This window comes from Pogoniulus pusillus, chromosome 14 (assembly GCF_015220805.1).
Source record: "Pogoniulus pusillus isolate bPogPus1 chromosome 14, bPogPus1.pri, whole genome shotgun sequence".
Lineage (NCBI taxonomy): Eukaryota > Metazoa > Chordata > Aves > Piciformes > Lybiidae > Pogoniulus > Pogoniulus pusillus.
The window spans coordinates 10177903-10195271 of record NC_087277.1 but is presented as its reverse complement, the minus strand read 5'-3'; the positions used below and the strand labels follow the sequence as shown (position 1 = coordinate 10195271).

At 43.8% G+C, this 17369-nt stretch overlaps 1 long non-coding RNA gene across 9 annotated transcripts in view; it reads right to left on the bottom strand.

The window, feature by feature from the left end:
• LOC135181257 (uncharacterized) overlaps positions 1 to 17369 on the bottom strand; it is a 58362-nt gene that overhangs the window by 37705 nt on the left and 3288 nt on the right. For all 9 annotated transcript variants that reach the window (XR_010304792.1, XR_010304793.1, XR_010304789.1 and 6 more), the window contains 2 exons: positions 3431 to 3573; positions 2186 to 2343 (listed from right to left, as the gene is read on the bottom strand). This is a non-coding gene — a long non-coding RNA (uncharacterized LOC135181257). The remainder of the gene's footprint in view (positions 1 to 2185; positions 2344 to 3430; positions 3574 to 17369) is intronic.

The following is a 17369-nucleotide window of genomic DNA, read 5'->3' as shown; positions in this document are numbered from 1 at the left end:
GTGGGAGAAAGATTGGATTTCTGTATTATTTCTGAATTGTATACAACTGTACATACATGTGAGTATATGTTGTATATATGCCTGTAAATTTAGCTTGCTGTGAACTATAGCCATCTGAGCTGGTCTGGCAAATTTTAATTTGGGGGTGATTTCCTAAAAGCCACCACACCTTCCCACCAGGATGCCCCATTTCTCAGAAAGCAGGTGTATGGATGGTCCACAGCAGTCCTGCCCTGCTCAGGAACAAGGCATTTAGTCACCCCGAACAGCACGCTGGCTTTTCTACACCATATGGAGTTGCGCAGCGAGTTCACTGTCTTGCCTGTGTGAGTATTGCTACTCAAGAAACCCAGTTAGTGACACACAGCCAGGACCAGCCGTGGCAACAGCGGATGTACAGTGACCTACTTTTAACACAGCTTATGTAGCCTTTCTTGCTGCTTTATGCTTGAATGGCAGAATTTGCAACAAAAGGTCAATTTATGGCAGCCTTTTATTGCAAGGTTCTTTTCCTGTAGTCCAAAGTTATAAAGACAAAATGTCTCACAGAGTACAATCAGGACTGCAGAAATCAGTCCCAGTTTTTATGTAAGGCTTTATACTTTATCTGTTTTAAACAGCTTTTGATGCTAAGCTTTTTTTTTTTTTTTTGCATGTTTGCTTGCTTATGAAGAGAGCTTAATTACTTGCATGGAGAGCAATGCAAGAACATGTCTGAATACCAACAGAAAAGCTCAGCTATAGAGGGTTTAAGTAAAAATATTAACAATACTTCTGAAGCTTAGCAAACCACCCCCACTCTGTGTGGCTGGAGAAAAATCTAAACCACAATAGCCCAAATAAATGAAAGCTGCATAGAAAAAAATGAAATGGGAACCTGGCCCTTGTTAAGGGAGGGTACAAAGTAAATCTGATGTGACCCAACCACAGAGGGTCATAAACAAGCTGAGACAAATGCAGGAGGAAGGACACTGTGACAATAGTTAGCCCAGAGGGCTGAGACACACGGCTGAGTTCTTACATGTCAGCTGTGCTGCAACAGTTGACTGATTCATACACTTCGCCTCCGGCAGCCATGAGGTAAAACACATTATGTTAAGCCTCAGTGCAAGAGGGTGAGATGGAGATACTTTCCTTACTACTCACAGAGGGATGAGAGCAGTATGTGAACAGTTACTGCAGCTCAGCTAACATGTGGCCATCCACCACCTCTCTGAGCACCCACCAGGTTCCCATTCTGAGATGACCTCAAGCCCATTGTAACAAGAGATAGTCTGTTGCACACAAGAGCTGCAGAGTATTTTCACGTAGACAACTTTTGCCACTAGCTCAGGGCAAGCATAAGATGAAGGCAGAGGGTCCTAATGCTGTGAAGTACCTCCTAAGGCTTTAGTACCTCCCTTGCATGTCTGACCCTTTACCAACACCACGTCATTGGGAAACATGCATGGGAAGATGTCCTAAATCTGTACAGAGCCCTGTTGAGCTAAAAGGGTAGCTTGTCAGAAATCCTGGGCAATGGCAGCCTGTGTCGGGCTGTCCTAGCAGGATGCCACAGACTGTGTCCCCAGTGTCTTGTTTTCCTCTCTGTTCAGCTTCCTGCCAGATAGCAAAAGCAGCCTTGCCAAGGTTGCTCTACAGCTTCTACTGCTGCCAGTAATCTGGGTAATCTCTTATCTTGCCTGTTTATAGCCATGACAGCTGAACTCTAGACAATGTGTAATGAGTGAGTTATGCTAGATGTTGCTGAGCCAATGATGATTCTGGAGCAAGGGCACTGCTAGCTGCATACTAGAGCTTAAAGCACCAGGGGTGGAAATCGTCAATGGCAAGAGACTGGAGAAATTGCTGTGTCCTAGACTCAGTCTACTCATTCACTGCACTGTCTACTCTTTGAGACTGATGGAAGATTTTGCCTAAAGGCAGAGTTGAGTGTTGCTGGTTATGAAACACTCACATTTTCAGTGAAAGGCTTGCTAGTCATCTTCCCTTCTATTTCATGTATCATCACAGCTAATAAACATCCCACAGCCGTCTTCCAGGATGCTGGGAAGTTAGACTCTCTTCATTTTGGGCCTTCAGCATCCTGGTGTGTTCCCAGTGCTTTGTCTGGATTTGCACTGGTTAGGACTCTGGCTGAAGTGAATCTCCAACAGCAGCTGGGAAAGATACAAAGAAATCTTACCTTTCTTAGCTTGACTGACTCCTGAATTTTGGCAGGACTAAGGACATCACCAGTCAGAACTGGAACTGCTAATATAATCAGTTACTCCACACTGTATCATCTTCTGCATGCAAACTTATTCGTACAGTCACTTTCTGAGTCTTAATTACTGGGTGGATCTAAAGATAAAGATGATTAAAAACTCTCATCAGTTATGAACTAGCAGCATCATTTGCACCAAGGAAGAAGGCCCACACTTCTGTAATGCTAGAAGACCTTAGATAAGCCATAACTGTAGAACTGGCAATGCTGATAGCCTTTTTTATAATAAAAAGGAGGACAAAGTTTCTTTTAGACAGCCTTGGTCTTGGGTTGGGCCTTGAAAGAGGAACATTTCTGAATCAGACTGATTGAAAGATCAATGAACTATGAAGACAAGTGCCCAGATGTATGAGCTCTCTCAGATACAGTCATAACCACATCCTGAGTTAGGGTGCCATGTTTGCAATCATCTTATCAAACAGCACTTGCTGTTACCAGCCTGTTGCTGACAACAAGGCACAACTGTTGAAGCAGGCAGAGATAAGGGAAAGGGAAAATTCTCTGAGCAGTCAGCTGGGAAGACAAGTGATAGGGCCCCTCAGATAGGTGTCTTCTCCAGTGTAGCATGGTCCTACAATAACAATGTCCCATATTAACCCAACAGTTTTCATCAGAAAATGCTTGTGGGGAATTTGTGTTTCATTCCTTCTCATGATGCTAGTGGAAGCACACTTCAATCAGGGTGGGTCTTGTATGCTCACTGATCTTTGTGTATTGTGTCTCCTCACTGAAAGCTATCACCAAGGGTAGGGGAAAGGGCAGGTATGAGTCTCACTCTGGTGACAACTGCTTCCCTTGAGAACCCTTCTTAACAGTATCAAGGTTTGTAGGCTCAAGGCCATGAGAATAACAGCATGAAAACAACAGTACAAGAAACTGGGGAAAACAACAGAGGTAAGCAACTGCCCTAGAAGCTCTGGAAGGCACTCCTGTGGCAGCTCAGCAGAAAGGGTCCAAACCCACAAATGAAAGGCAGGCTGCAAAATGGGACCTAGAAGGCCCTTAGCATTACACGGACTAGGGTACCTAAGGCACTGTCACAATGAAGAGAGCTGGCATTCCATAACGAAGCCCACAGCTTTCTTCTAGGGTGCTGAGCAGGGAATTACTGATATGTGAAGAAGTCAATATTGAAAGCACCACCTTTCTGTTGGGTTTATTTACCTGAAAACCCAGACTAGGTGTCAGTTTGTGCCTTGGGGCATCCAGCTGTCTCGAGGCAGATGATCCACAATTCACCATACAGCCAAGTCAGGACCTGGCTGGGACAGATCATGACTTCCAAACTGTGCACCCACATATTCCTCCTGTGGAAGCCAGAGAGTGGAAGGTTACTGCACACCTTGGTGTCCCCTGAGCGCACTAGTCAGGAAGTGGCAAAGGCAATCATGCAGACTAAGGCTTTGCAGAGCACTCCATACATAATCACAATCTTCCCCTTGGGTAGAGATTACCAGATTGTATTTTACTTCCTGAACATAAATGGCACAGATAATTCCTTCTTTTTGTATTAAAAAACCTGCTAGTCCAAACACTTGCCCAGAAATAGTGAGACCTGGGTCTCACACTTCAACATGTGAAATTTCAAAGCCACAGCTTCCCTTTCCACATGGGCATCTTCAGAGGTATGCTAGAAGTCAGTGAGAAAAAGAGATACTCCCCATGCTTTGCCACCATAACTGAAGCTGGGCTGTTGCACAAAAAGTAGTGGAGGCTTTGCATCTTCAAGAGAAGGCAAGCAAAACAGATCCTGGCTCTGTAGCACGTTGCGTGGGCTCTTCTGGGATGGGGAATGAAAAGTGATGGCTGATCCCTGCACCAGGGACCTCTCTGGTCCTCCTTGGTATGATGTGTATATATAGTATCTGGAGCTAGGAGCAGAGCTCTGGACTTGCTCCCTCTGGAGGGAGTGCCAGTGGCCACTTAACCAGTGAGACAGCTCTTCCTTGATCTTTCTTCATGTAAGGTTCAGCTTCAGCAGAAAGGGTAAAGAAGAGTCCATTTTGTCATCAACCTGTAGTAAGGCTGCTCTTGAAGCTGGCAGCTGTGGACTTTCTGTTCTAGTCTGCTCTCTTAAATTGTAACCATTTCTAGACAAAGCACAGATTTGCCTGTACACCAGCTACTGTGCCTCTGCCAAACACCTTGCTACTGTTATTAATCACTTAATTAAAGCTGGTCATGATATGTTAATGATAAACCTTAGCCCAATTTCTAAGGAGAATGGAAAATTGGCTTCATTTTCCTAGCTCTGGCCTCATTAAAACATCATGTCATTCTCATAATGTGATTTTTCATGACTTAATCCATTATTTACTGCCTGGGAAATGTGAAATGCACAGAATGTGTTTACAGTGTGAAAAGGCTACTTGGATACTAGACTTTGGGCCAACGTTTTTTACAAGGAATTGCTTTACAAGTCTGTCTTGTGGCTACTTTTTAAAAAAATGCTATTTAAAATAGACATTTAAGGGATGAGTAATGAGTCTCGGCTTTGCAAATGCAGACATTAGATCACAATGACCTTCTGGGGACAAGAACTTACCTCTCACTTCCAAGCCATCAGATAATGTGTGTTGAGTAAAGCCAGCTTAGGTCAGAGAGTTGTTCACATACACTGCTAATTGGTGAACTCCTCATTTAGTGTTTCAGGGGACCTGACACCAGGTAATGTTTCAGTCTTCCTCCACACAGGACTTCTTGATGCAGCAGAGCTCTTTCTTTAATGACTTTTTTTATTTTAAGTAGCAAAGCTTTCTCCACAAAAGTTTTACTATCTGCAATGCCAAGGCATTTTCCCCCCTCTTTCACTTAGAACATGCTACCTTGTTAAGCACTGTGTTTCCCCACCTCTGTCAGTGGGTTCAGTGGTGACTCAGAGTGACACATGATGAATAGTCAGTGTTGTTCCCCACAGTGTCTGGTCATTTAGAGAACTCCTTCACCAACCTTACGTCTTTGTGGTTTGGGAGGTCTGAGAGGACTGCCATCAAAAGTGGAAATCTGGGAAAGCCCTGCTCTATTTCAACATAGGACAGGGAGCAATGGGTATAAGCTGCAGCACAGGAGGTTCCACCTCAACACAAGGGGGAACTTCTTTATTGTAAGGGTCACAGAGCAGCAGAACAGGCTCCCCAGAAAGATTGTGGAGTCTCCATCTCTGGAGACTTTCAAGGCCCATCTGGATGTGTTCCTCTGTGACCTGAGCTACATTGTATGGTCTTGCTCTGGCAGGGGGGGCTGGACTTCATGATGTCTTTGAGTCTCTTCCAATCCCTAACATTCTGCGATCCTGTGATCATTTGTTGGTCTACAACATCAAAGTACAGAGGAAGCAAAACCATGAAGATAAGCAAACTGTAATGCAACTGTTGTTGAGGTAAATGGACACAACTCAGGGTTTATATGGCAATGCTACAGTTACAGAATCATAGAATCAATCAGGTTGGTTGGAAGAGAACTCCAAGATCATCCACTCCAACCTAGCACCCAGCCCTATCCAGTCAGCTAGACCACAGCACTAAGTGCCTCATCCAGTCTTTTCTTGAACACCTCCAGGGATGGTGACTCCACCACCTCCCTGGGCAGCCCATTCCAATGCCAATCACTCTCTCTGTCAAGAGCTTCCTCCTAACATCCAGCCTATACTTCCCTCGGCACAACTTGAGACTGTGTTTCCTTGTTCTATTGCTGGTTGCCTGGGAGAAGAGACCAACCCCACCTGGCTAGAAATATCTCATTTTTTTTCCCCTGTCAGTCTGTTAAGACCTATTTGGGTGAGGACACTGAAGGAGAAATGGAGCAAGAATTCTCTTCCTTGTGTATATTCAGTGGATGGCCCACAAAGAGCTGCCTCTCTTGCAGTCAAGATGAAATCAGGCTGGCATGCCTGAGAGATGGAAGATACAGGAGGAGTGTCAATCTCTCCCTGAAGTGGGTCCTACGGAGACAGATGAGCAGGCTTAAAGGCTTTCAGCAATGTTAATGAACACACTTATTCACAAGCATTGCACTCTCCTGCTACTTGGCATCTCCAGTTAAATCCATGGGTGTTTGATACATTCAGCACAGAACAGTAAGAATTAAACAGCCTCATTTCTCCAAAGAAAAAAGTAGTCCCCTGTCCTCAAGGTATCACATATTTTCAAGTGCCTCCATACTGGAATATCCACCTAGAAGCTTTCTGGGCCATGTGTTTAGTGCCCCTTAAACTCACAGCTGTAAATAGTGCTATGAAGCACGGTGGCTATTCAGTGTTTTGGAAGAAGCAGATGCCTGGAATTGAAACCCGTTCTTTGATGCAGCCCTTTGAAATATAGTAGAAAAGCAGTCAGCTCTTGTCCTTAAATAAAGGCAACAGGAGAGAGCAGACTAAACTATATGTGATCTTTGCCTTCAAATCCAGCTATTCATGATGCCTCCTTTATATTTGAAAACCATTATGCCTTGAGATTTTGCCATCTGCTCAGTATCCTCTGAGGAAGAGTCTGCTTCATTTTACCTCCTTTGCAAAAATTAACATCATAATGAGGACGGTGTACTTTGCTATATGGTTTGCAGTACACTATGAGGCTAAATGACCCAGAGTCCACATCTTTGATGAAATTTGCCAGTGTGCTGGCATCTAGGTGTCTAGAGCCTCCAAGACGTATTTACGTCAAGTGATACATGAGCTGGAGCAGCAGTGCTGGAAAGTCCTCTCTCTCTCTGCAAAAGGGAGCTGGTATCATAAGCCTTTTAGTGTGGGAGCATTAATAATAGTTGCACTTTGTTATATCTCAAGTCATTGTCTATATGCTATGGTCATATTGGCTTATCTTTATGTGGGATATGAGCATGTAAACCTCTGTACCCCAGCCACCTCCAGCACAGGCATTGCCATTGCAGCCATTAAGCTCTCTCTGCCATTACAGTATAAGATGCTCACTGTGGGCTCTTTTAAATTGCTCCCCTGATGAAGAAAAGCCTCTGTGATTTCAAGCCCATGTGTCTTACTAAACCAGATCACACACTATCCACAGAGGCTGTTTCTCCAGAGAAAGGTTTCTCACTCCTCCAAGCAGTCATGGGAGATGACACTTGTATTGGGTATTCTAAAGCTGCTGCCTCTGGAGGAAAAGGGGATGATTTGTCTCATCTCTGGAGATCCAACACATGGAGTAACAGCAGGAGTAGTCCCAGGTTAAGTGCTAAATGCATGGATGTCCCTGTCTGGCCCACAGGTCTGCCAAAGGTTTCAAAAAGGCTGCAGCATAGTGGCATTTGGAACAGGACCCACAGCTTGGTGTAGACTGGCAAGATTATAATCACACCCACTTGGCTGAGGATGTTGCAAAGTGAAGCAAGGCAGCTACATTAAAGAAGAAAGCAAATGCTGATGCACAGACAACCCTTCATTACCTCCTTCTTCCCCCAAAATACAACAGCAAGGTGACTTCTGGTAATACTCATACCATAGGAATACTCACAGCTAGGAATTCTCTAAAAGCAGAAAACAAATCACATGCACTGAGGGGGCCAAAAATGTCAGGTGAAGCAAGGGTAGATGAGGAGAAACAGGATAGCAGAGTCACGGTCACAGATAGCTCTGGATACAGAAGTGGCCCTCGAGCTGTCTTCCAAGTAGATCAAGGTGGTCAGTGATTTTCTCAGGAACACCAGGACAGGACTGTTTTCAGGATGGCTTTGAATGTCAGAAGAGTCAGGAAGGCAGAGATCACAGAAGCATCACATCACACTCCAAGTGAACTTGCTGAGACATTTGTATGTGATCATGCCAAATGTCCTGTACAGGACAAGATTAACTCCACTGCCAGCAGGATGAGGAAATAAAGCAGTGAAGAGGTATTGAAATGCTTCACAATGTCCTCTGTGAAAGTGAACTGGTATCAGGTGCAGTAAAAGAGAATCAAATGTTAGTCCAAATGGAACTCAAGTAGGTTTTTGTAGCACCCAATCTGATGCTGCTTAGATTTAAAAAATGGAACCAACAGAGTAAAGAGAAAAAAAAAAAGTAGAAAAAGAATTAGTGTTTGATTTCCTGATTAAAATTGGGCTCTGTTTGTTTTGGATGAAAATATTCTCTGTACAATGATGACTCACAAGCTGCAAGTCACAGAAGAAAAGAAATAATCACCAGGGAAAGGAAACACAAAAACAAAACCCCCAGAAGTGCTTCAGTTCTATGGGGCTGGGAGAATGAGTGTGTCCTGTGATGCTCTTGGCTGTGTCACAGTGCTTTTCCTGCTGCTCTTCATTTTCAGTAAAGAGTTTGGAGCTCAAGGGATGTGAGTTCAGCTTCTGATTCTGCAGAGCATGGGACAAATTCTCAAATCTCTCTGGGTCTCACCTGTAAAACAGTACTAACATTCTTTGTCTATTTAAATTACTGCTTCTTCCTAGGAGTTTCTACCAGGCCTGGAGTAACAGAGCCCTAATGTATCATTAGACTCCAGCTGCTGCTGTGCTATGAATAATAACCTTTATTAATCATAATAAATACATCAGCACTGTCAGAGAGCGTGCACAGAGGAAGCACAGTAGTGTCTGACAATAACATCTTGCCATGTAAAGCCTGAGGTTGAAAATGAGACTTATTCCCTAAATAATATAAAACCCAGGGATGGCCAAAGTCTTCCTGCAGCCAATATTAGAGGAAAAGAGAAAAAGTTAGTTTTATTCTTAAAAAGAAAGATGCAGTAATGCTCCATGTGGAGTGTCCCTCTCTGATGTGCCAAGACAGGTCTTGACATTTATGCACTGCAGTAATGAGTAGCGTGTCCAGTCCAAAATACATATAACAATAAGCCCTAGTTATACACTGCAATTACCTAAATTTACACATCATCTTCTCCCCAGTTGCTCCCCTCTTTTCCATCTTTCATCCAAGTCATCATTTTGGTTAAAAAGTGATGAAGGGCAGAATTTAGGACATTTAATCTGACGGTCTCAGTTCCTGGTCCCTCTACTTGTGTGCCATCTCGAGATAGAACAGGTCCTATTTATGAATCATCACACTGGAGAAAGGTGTGATGGCAGCCCACCTAGGAGAATGTCATACTTTGCTCAAGAAGCTGATCATAGTGTTAGAGGACAACTCAAAGTGGGCCAGGATACTCCAGACTGGACCTGGCTTGCCGAAGTGGTGTAAAAAGTGGAGTTCATCAGAAAACCAGTCGTGGCAGGATCCACCCTCGCCCATATAAAAGAACTGCTGCTGCATGCAGCAGGGAGGTCAGTTCAGATCCGGGACTATTTATACTAAAATAAGACAGATGATAAATCTTTTGAAGCTCCTGGAGTTACTTGGCACTTCAGATGGTGCAAAAGAGGTCAGAACTTGCTTTGGTTGAATCTTACTGATTGATCTATGCTGCAGATACTTGCTGCAGAGTTAGCCCTCCTTGTGTCCTGAAGAGACCTCACAGCACTTTCTTTTAATCAGAATTACCTGCTGGGAGGAGTCATCTGGTGGACTACAGGGCTGGATTTGGGAACAAGAAAGAAGGAAATTCTGTATGCTCAGAAAGGTGTTAGTCAAGCCCAAATCTGTACAAAGTAAACGGTTTGCTGCAGAACCAGGAAACAGTTTCACTCTTTGTCTGATTGCCTGTGGGTAACTACAGGTGACAAGTGAATAAATCCAGATTTATTCTCTTCTGGAGTATGCCTGGTCCTTTGTTCTGGTGTGATCTGGCCACCTCTGCCAGACCCACTGATGTGGGAGCCAGACTGGAATAGGGTCTTGGGGCACCACCACACTGTAGCTACTGACAACCTCTGACTTTCTGTGACAACATCCCCTCAACTGTGCAGCCCAAGACAGTGGCCACTGGTTTGAACAAAGTACATTACTTTCTGTGACAACATCCTCTCAACTGTGCAGCCCAAGCCAGTGACCACTGATTTGAGCAAAGTGCAATAATGTGCATTTTGGTATTTAATTCCTGGCAATGTCATGTAATTTTAAACACTGAAAGAAGTTGGATGCTCAAAACCCACTGAATATCTGTGGGATCTAAAGACCCAGTTCCCTTCCCTTCTGTTCTTTCACAGATCTGAGCTGAACTCAGTCAAGATGTCCCCTGTGAATGCCTTTATAATTTTCTCACTGTGGCACTGCCAATACCTTTGTGCATTTCAATCACTCCCTGTTTGTTTAGAAACAAAACAAACGTTATTTGCCAAGCATGTCTGCTCAAAGCAATTTTCCAAACGGCTCACATGGCATGCATCACCCATGCCAGAAAAACGTGTTTATCTCCATGTAAAAACTATTAGTCTGCCCTGCCTTCATAAATCTCCAATGCTCAACCTGCGGCCCAACCCCTCCATTATGTTAGAGGGCAGTGGTGATGCCTTCGCTGCTTTGTTCCTGCTGCTGACGGACAGCACCACTGTTACTTAACGCATGCCCTTGCAGCAAACAGTCCCTGGAGCTTCCAGCTGCCAGGCTCTTGGTACACCTTGCTAATCTCCAAGCACGAGCATTTCTGCAAGGGGGAAAACACTACTTAGTTCAAGCAGGAAACCAGCAACGCAGATAAACAAAGCCTTGCCCAAAGCCACTATTTCGACTCCATGGTGGAAACTGTAACAAATGCCAGGAGATTCCCAGTCCCTTGTTTCAGCCACAAGGCAAATCCTACCTTTTGCAGCCACTTTCAGTAGCTTGCTAAGAGCAATTGACTGTATCATCTAATTAATCTTTACAAGCTTTGTGGCACTATGGCTTGCCAGGGATCCCAAAGTGAACAACCATTTTCATTTTAACTACTTCTTAGCTGTGGATATTAAAGATGTGGGTGGGTTGAAATAAGCCCACATGGTACACCTGTCATTTTCCTACCTTTTTCACAGAATCATAGAATTAACCAGGTTGGAAGAGACCTCCAAGATCATCCAGTCCAACCTATCACCCAGCCCTATCCAGTCAACTAGACCATGGCACTAAGTGCCTCATCCATTTCATTGTCTTTAATGTGAGTGCTGGACCACTGTGTCCTCCATGTCAGCACATCATTTAATACATTGTTTAGAGAGTTGCTGTTATGTCAACACTAAAGGGTAAAAACATGTCATCTTAAGCTTTATCTAGACTGAGTGCACAAATGCTTACCCTGCACTGCCTTCAGGAGAACACCCATGCCAGGAACAAAGCTGTGGTGCCAGCCAAACCATGTCTGATCCTGAGATGCCACCCTTGACATACAGGTTTGGAGATGCTCTCTCCAAAACACTTATGTCAAAACAGTATCAGTCATTCAAAAATCAGCCCTTGCTTTTGCTATACACATGAATCACAGAAGGTCAGGGGCTGGAAAAGACCTGCTCCAGCCAGAGCAGGATCACCTATACCAGATCACACAGGAACACATCCAGGTGAATTCTGAATATTTCCAGAGAAGGAGACTCCACAACTCCCCTGGGCAGCCTGTTCCAGTGTTCTGTCACCTTCACAGAGAAAAAAATCCTGCTCATGTTTACATGAAACTTCCTATGCCTCAACTTCCACCCACTGCTCCTTGTCCTGTCATTGGGCACCACTCAGCAGAGCCTGGCTCCATCCTCCTGGCACTCACCCTGCACACATTTATAAACATGAATGAGATCACTTCTCAGTCTCCTCCTCTCCAAAATGAAGGGCCCCAGCTCCCACAGTCTCTCCCTGTAAGGAAGATGTTCCACTCCCTTAATCATTTTTGTGGCTCCATGCCAAAAATGCCCATGACTGTGTTTAGAAGCAGATCAGGTCCTCTACAATGGGCTTTAAAACAGAAAGCATAGGATAGGGAGGAAAGAATTGAGAAAGAGACAAAAAGGGTTGAGAGGGGGGGAACTGCCCTGCCAGTTGTTCCAGTGGTTATGTGTTAATTTGGTATCACCAGTAGATGGTCTCTCTTTCTAAAACAGCCTTCTTTGAGGATGAGCACTGAAACAACGTCATCTGCTCTTGATCCTTTCCAACACTGCTTAGCTGACATTTACCTTCCACTCCCTACAGGGTGAGGGCCTCAGAGCCACACAGGTGGAACAGGAGCACTAAGGCCGGTCCCTCATTACAGATCTCATAGCCAGGGACAATTAATAGTGACAGCTCATATAAGCAGCCTTTTGACAAAATGGGTGCTCTTCCTTTCAGTTCTTCACCAGAGCATGGAACAAGAAATCACCAGACAGTCCTGACATCTTCCTAAATATCCTAGATAGAGAGTCTGTTCCTAAAGCCCTTCCAGATCTGAGCTTCCCACCCGATGAATAATGAGCACGAAGTGCTAGGTTAGCTCCACTCCTCTTGGAAACATCACCCCACTTGTCCAGCAGAATGGGAACACATAGTAAGAGCTAATGTAAGTAATCTATGTATCAGTATAGAGGTTTTCTTTCCTCCTGAGATGCCTCTGTAGCTATTGGCCCTGGCTTAACAGTGGGAGAATTTCAACCAGCAGAAGTCAAAGAATCTTCAACATATCTGTGCTCCTGTGCACTTGTGAATGGAAAATTATGACTTCATAAATGTCAGGAATATAAAGACCATATTTGGTCTGCAGAGCTCCCACATAGCCACATGAGAGTGGGTCGATGCTAGCAGAGAAATCTGAAAGCAGAATTATCAGCATTACCTGTTTTACCTTACTCCAATACTGAGTATAAGTGGAAAGGGGAAGAGAAAAACCACAAAGAAAAGAGAATGTCAAGAATAATGAAAAAAAAACTGTATGTTCCAGGCTCAGAGAAATTGTTTTGACACTGTCTTTCACATTTTTTTATTATCACCCCTTTGGGCAAAGTCATTCAAAAGGACAAACAGAAAATCATACCACAGACTAAAATACAGAACCTGCCTCTCTTAGCAGACTGAATGTGACAGATAAAATAAGATCCCAGGATCCAGCTATGGTAGAAAATAAAAAGGTTGGTTTAAAATATTGCTCTTTCAGTAACTGGGAGATGGTGAACAGTGTGTTGTTAAAAGGATAATTAGCTTACCCTAATTCTATTCTGGTGTTAATAAAGGCAGGTTTAACAATCACCTTCTAAATGTGGTAAGAACCTGCCAGAGTCTGCTCCAGGACCCACCAGAGATGTCCCTAATGAAACCTGCTTTGCCTTTGAGCATGTCTGTCTCCAGTAGATGCTGGGAGACACCCTCAGCTTGAGCAGAAAGTGTTCTTCTATCCAGAGCTACATGTGCTAATTCACAAGGAGTACCTACCAAGCTAGAGCTAGCAAAGATTAGGTGGACTTCCCTTTCCAGCAGTTCTCTACAGACATAATGGTGCTTTTCTGGCCTTCCTGCTCTTCTCTACTGTTCTTCCCATGCTGCTGGTGTGACGCCATCCCAGCTTTCTCTCAAGCAAGGAACTTTGGCACTAGGCAGGGGACAGGAGGTCTTGCAAGAGGCCTCCTTTTTGCTGTCAGCTCCTTAACAAGGTCTTCGAGCTTGCCATCAACAACAGACAGATCTTAATTTTCTTATGCTCATCTGCATTTTATTCACTCTTTCTGTCTTCCAGGACTTAAATTTATTTTTTCAGCCTTCTTAGGTATGTCACTGTCACTCACCTTTGAGTTGTAATATATGAACACACAATCAAGGCCTTTGGAGCACTGAATTAGCATTCCTCTGCCCTATGAGGCACCTTCTTTTCCCTGAAGAGTTGCCTTTGAGCTGATTTTGGAACTATGACCCTGGCTTCTATGAACTAAGGTTGGCCCTGTATGTTACTGCAGAGGGAAGAAAATGAAAGGACACAAAGGACCCATCACCTATTAACTTTGAGGAAAACGTGCTCTAGGAGCTGCTATGCTAGCTTGTGACTTGGAAGAGCTGTTTATACAACCTGTTCAGACTTTGCTCATGACCTTTAGTGAGCTGTTTAGGACCTCATACTCCAGGCTCTCCAAACCTTGGAAGGCCTGGAGCATAGGATGTGTCTGCCTTGCAGAAACACCATCTGGCTGTGGGCCTGGGATTCAGCAGGGATTGGCTTATCTTGCTGCAAATAGGTAAGTGCTGAATTAGAATTTATGATCCTTTTAAGCCAGACATCTCTGTTCTGTCTCTACAGGATTGCTGCCACTCTTTAATTGCACTGAAGACACACAGGCAGCATTTCTAGAGATCTGCCAAAGGGATGCAGTCACTGAAAACTGGGAGATAGTGAGGGGATTCACTGAAATCAGCACCAGCCAAGCAGAAAAGCAAATCCTTGCTGTTCAGAAAGAAGATATTGCTAAACCACGAAGCAAGTTAGCATTTGTTCAGCACAAACAGTGACAGAGACTAGGCTCAGTCACACAGAACACCAACATCATGAAGCTATCGAAGTGGTCTGGGATATGATTATGGCTGGAATAAGCAGCACTCTCCTGAACAAAGATTCAGGAGCTAGCCTGGATGAAAGAAAACTAATAGTAGGAAGTTTGCAAAATTGTTTTGGAAGCTCAGAGAAGCTAAAAGTAGCAGCATGACCAGACTACGCCAACTGGCCTCAGGTGCACAGTGCAGACACTGGCACCAGTTCAGTAGCACAGGTGTAGCCAGAGGAGTCACCAACAGGCCTGAAAGTCATCAGAGATTTGGCACCCACAACTGCTAATCATCAGCAAGTTGGCCTAGTTCTGGCTGTAATCATTGTATGCCCTGAAGAGCAGCTGACACCTCCACAGAGCTAACAGATCTCTACTCCAGAGAGCCTCTGTTCAGGTGTAAAGGAGCAGTAGCCAGGCCAAAGATGGAGGATGACACAGAAAGATATCATGACCCTCTAAATAGTCATAGGTATATCTCAGATGGAGAAAGTGGTGATGCACATGCTGTGGTCAAAGTCATATAAACACAACCCAGTCAACACAATAAGGAAGACTCCATTAATTTAAAGCGTATCAGTGAGCCTGAGTCCTCTCTCACTGAAGTGGCTGAAGGACTAGAAGGATAAGAGGGTTTGTGATACAGCTCTTTACATGAGCTGTGAGAAGATGGACAAGGTCAAGCTCTGGAAGAAAGAAAACCTTTGTGGAACCTCACAAGGTTTAGACATGCACTTGATATCTATAGAGACATTTCTGGACTTGCTCCCAAGTAATACCTCATGGTGTCCCAAAAAAAATGGTGATTCTAACTCCTCTCCTCAGATGGTACCCAAAACTCTGTGTCTCCATTTTACCACCTATAAGGTACATAAGATTAAGATTCTCTTGAATTCTCAGAGCCAAGGCCTAATATTTTGACTTAGATTAAAATGTGCTTCATAAATAAAGCTAAGTTTTGCCTTATCTTCTAGGGAAAGTGTCACCAAGCTGTCTCTTTTAGGCTTTTTTCAGGTCCAAGGGCAGTGCATCTATGTAAATACAGCAGTCCCATACTCAGAGTGCTGCCAAAGCATGGCTTCTGCTCAAGGAAAACAAAAGAGACTTTGAAACCTTTGTCAAGGCTTACAGTAAAGATTCAATGAAAAGGATGACTCACAGCAAGAGGGAACTTTTCATAACATATCAATCCTTCCACCAAAAAACACTGTTTTTTGGGGGGGATAACATGGGCTTGAAGTGTAAAAAAAATATCTTTAGGAAAATGGTGATGAAAGGATATATCTAGTGTTTGAAATACCTGGTCTTGCTGTGCTTTCACTAACTTTTGGGCTGTATCAGGTGCAGGTGAACGGCTTTGCTTGGTTAAATCAATGTGATCATCCTTGTAACACTGCTCTGACTCTGCAGAAACTGCAAACAGGCACACATCACCAGCTTGGTTTTTATGAACAGCAGCAAGTGGCACTTAAGGCTGAAAGAACACAGGAAAACAGATAAAAATCTGAACTTGGGGATTAAAAAAAAAGTCATGATAAGCTCATGTGGCTGCATTCTCAGCTTGACTACTGCTTGGGATTTGTAATTTTTTAACAGAGTTCTGATTTCTCTGGGTGCAGACGCAACTCAGAAGAGCAATTCTGGGTTTGAAGCACGTTTCCATGGGTAATGCATGAACTTTCCAACTGGTTTTTGAACACTAAATGCAAGTCTACAATATTTCATCAGAACCAGAGATAGACAACAAAACATGATTTGCACAAAAAAAATGTATCCAGATTGTCACTGGAAAGCAGGAAAAGGATGGAGCTCCTGAGCCTTGTGCTCTGATGTTCATGTTTCATTGATAGTGAAGAGACATGAAGAAATGGGGGGAAAATAATCTCTCCGCACCAGTGTGCAACTGTGCTATATTTTATAGGTGAATGATAATGCTCAGTGGCTTCAGAATAAAGTGAGAAGCTCAGGGTCTTTATTGAATGTCACTACTGAGCACTCTACTGCTACGTTTTTGATATAATTCGAATCTGTGAAGGTCTAATTCACTCATGCCTCAGCCTCTGAAGTGAGGAGGAGTGTGAGTGGGGTCACATACAGAGTAAAAGCAAGTCAGTGAATTTAAAAGAAAAATAACATTAGTAGATCTGAATACAGTGTCAATTTAAGACCCTCAAGGACAGATCCTCTCTCTGCCTCACTGGGGCTGAGACAGCTTTAGTGAATTCAGAGATGTAAACTGCTCTGAGATTTCTATGGGATAGGAAAGCAGGTGTCAAACACTATTATTTACACTAAGTAATTGTGTAAAGAAAAACTCAGAACCAGATCTTAGTTCTACATTCACAAATACATACCCTTAATGATCTCTTTTCAAGCCTTTTGAGCTATAAATAAATTTTTAAGAGCTAGAAACAAGCCACCAGCACTGTGACTGACAACCGTGAGAAGGCTTTATTAATTTTGGGTTGGGGGAAGCTGCTAGGTTAAATCAGAGCAAGGCAGGCATTCTGAAACCAGCCTGTGCCTGTCTGGGAGGAAACCAGGGCTGGGATCTACCAAGGAGAGGAGGCAAGGAATTAAAAGAATAGGGAGAGAAAAGCAGCACAAAATCAGTGGGACCGAAGTGACAGATACCAAATGTTAAGGTTTTGAAAATAAGCAGAGATAAGTATAAAAGGCTAGATAAAAATAGCTCACAGGATCACAGGATGTTAGGGGCTGGAACAGACCCAAAAACATCATCAAGTCCAACCCCTCTGCCAGAGCAGGACCATACAATCTAGCTCAGGTC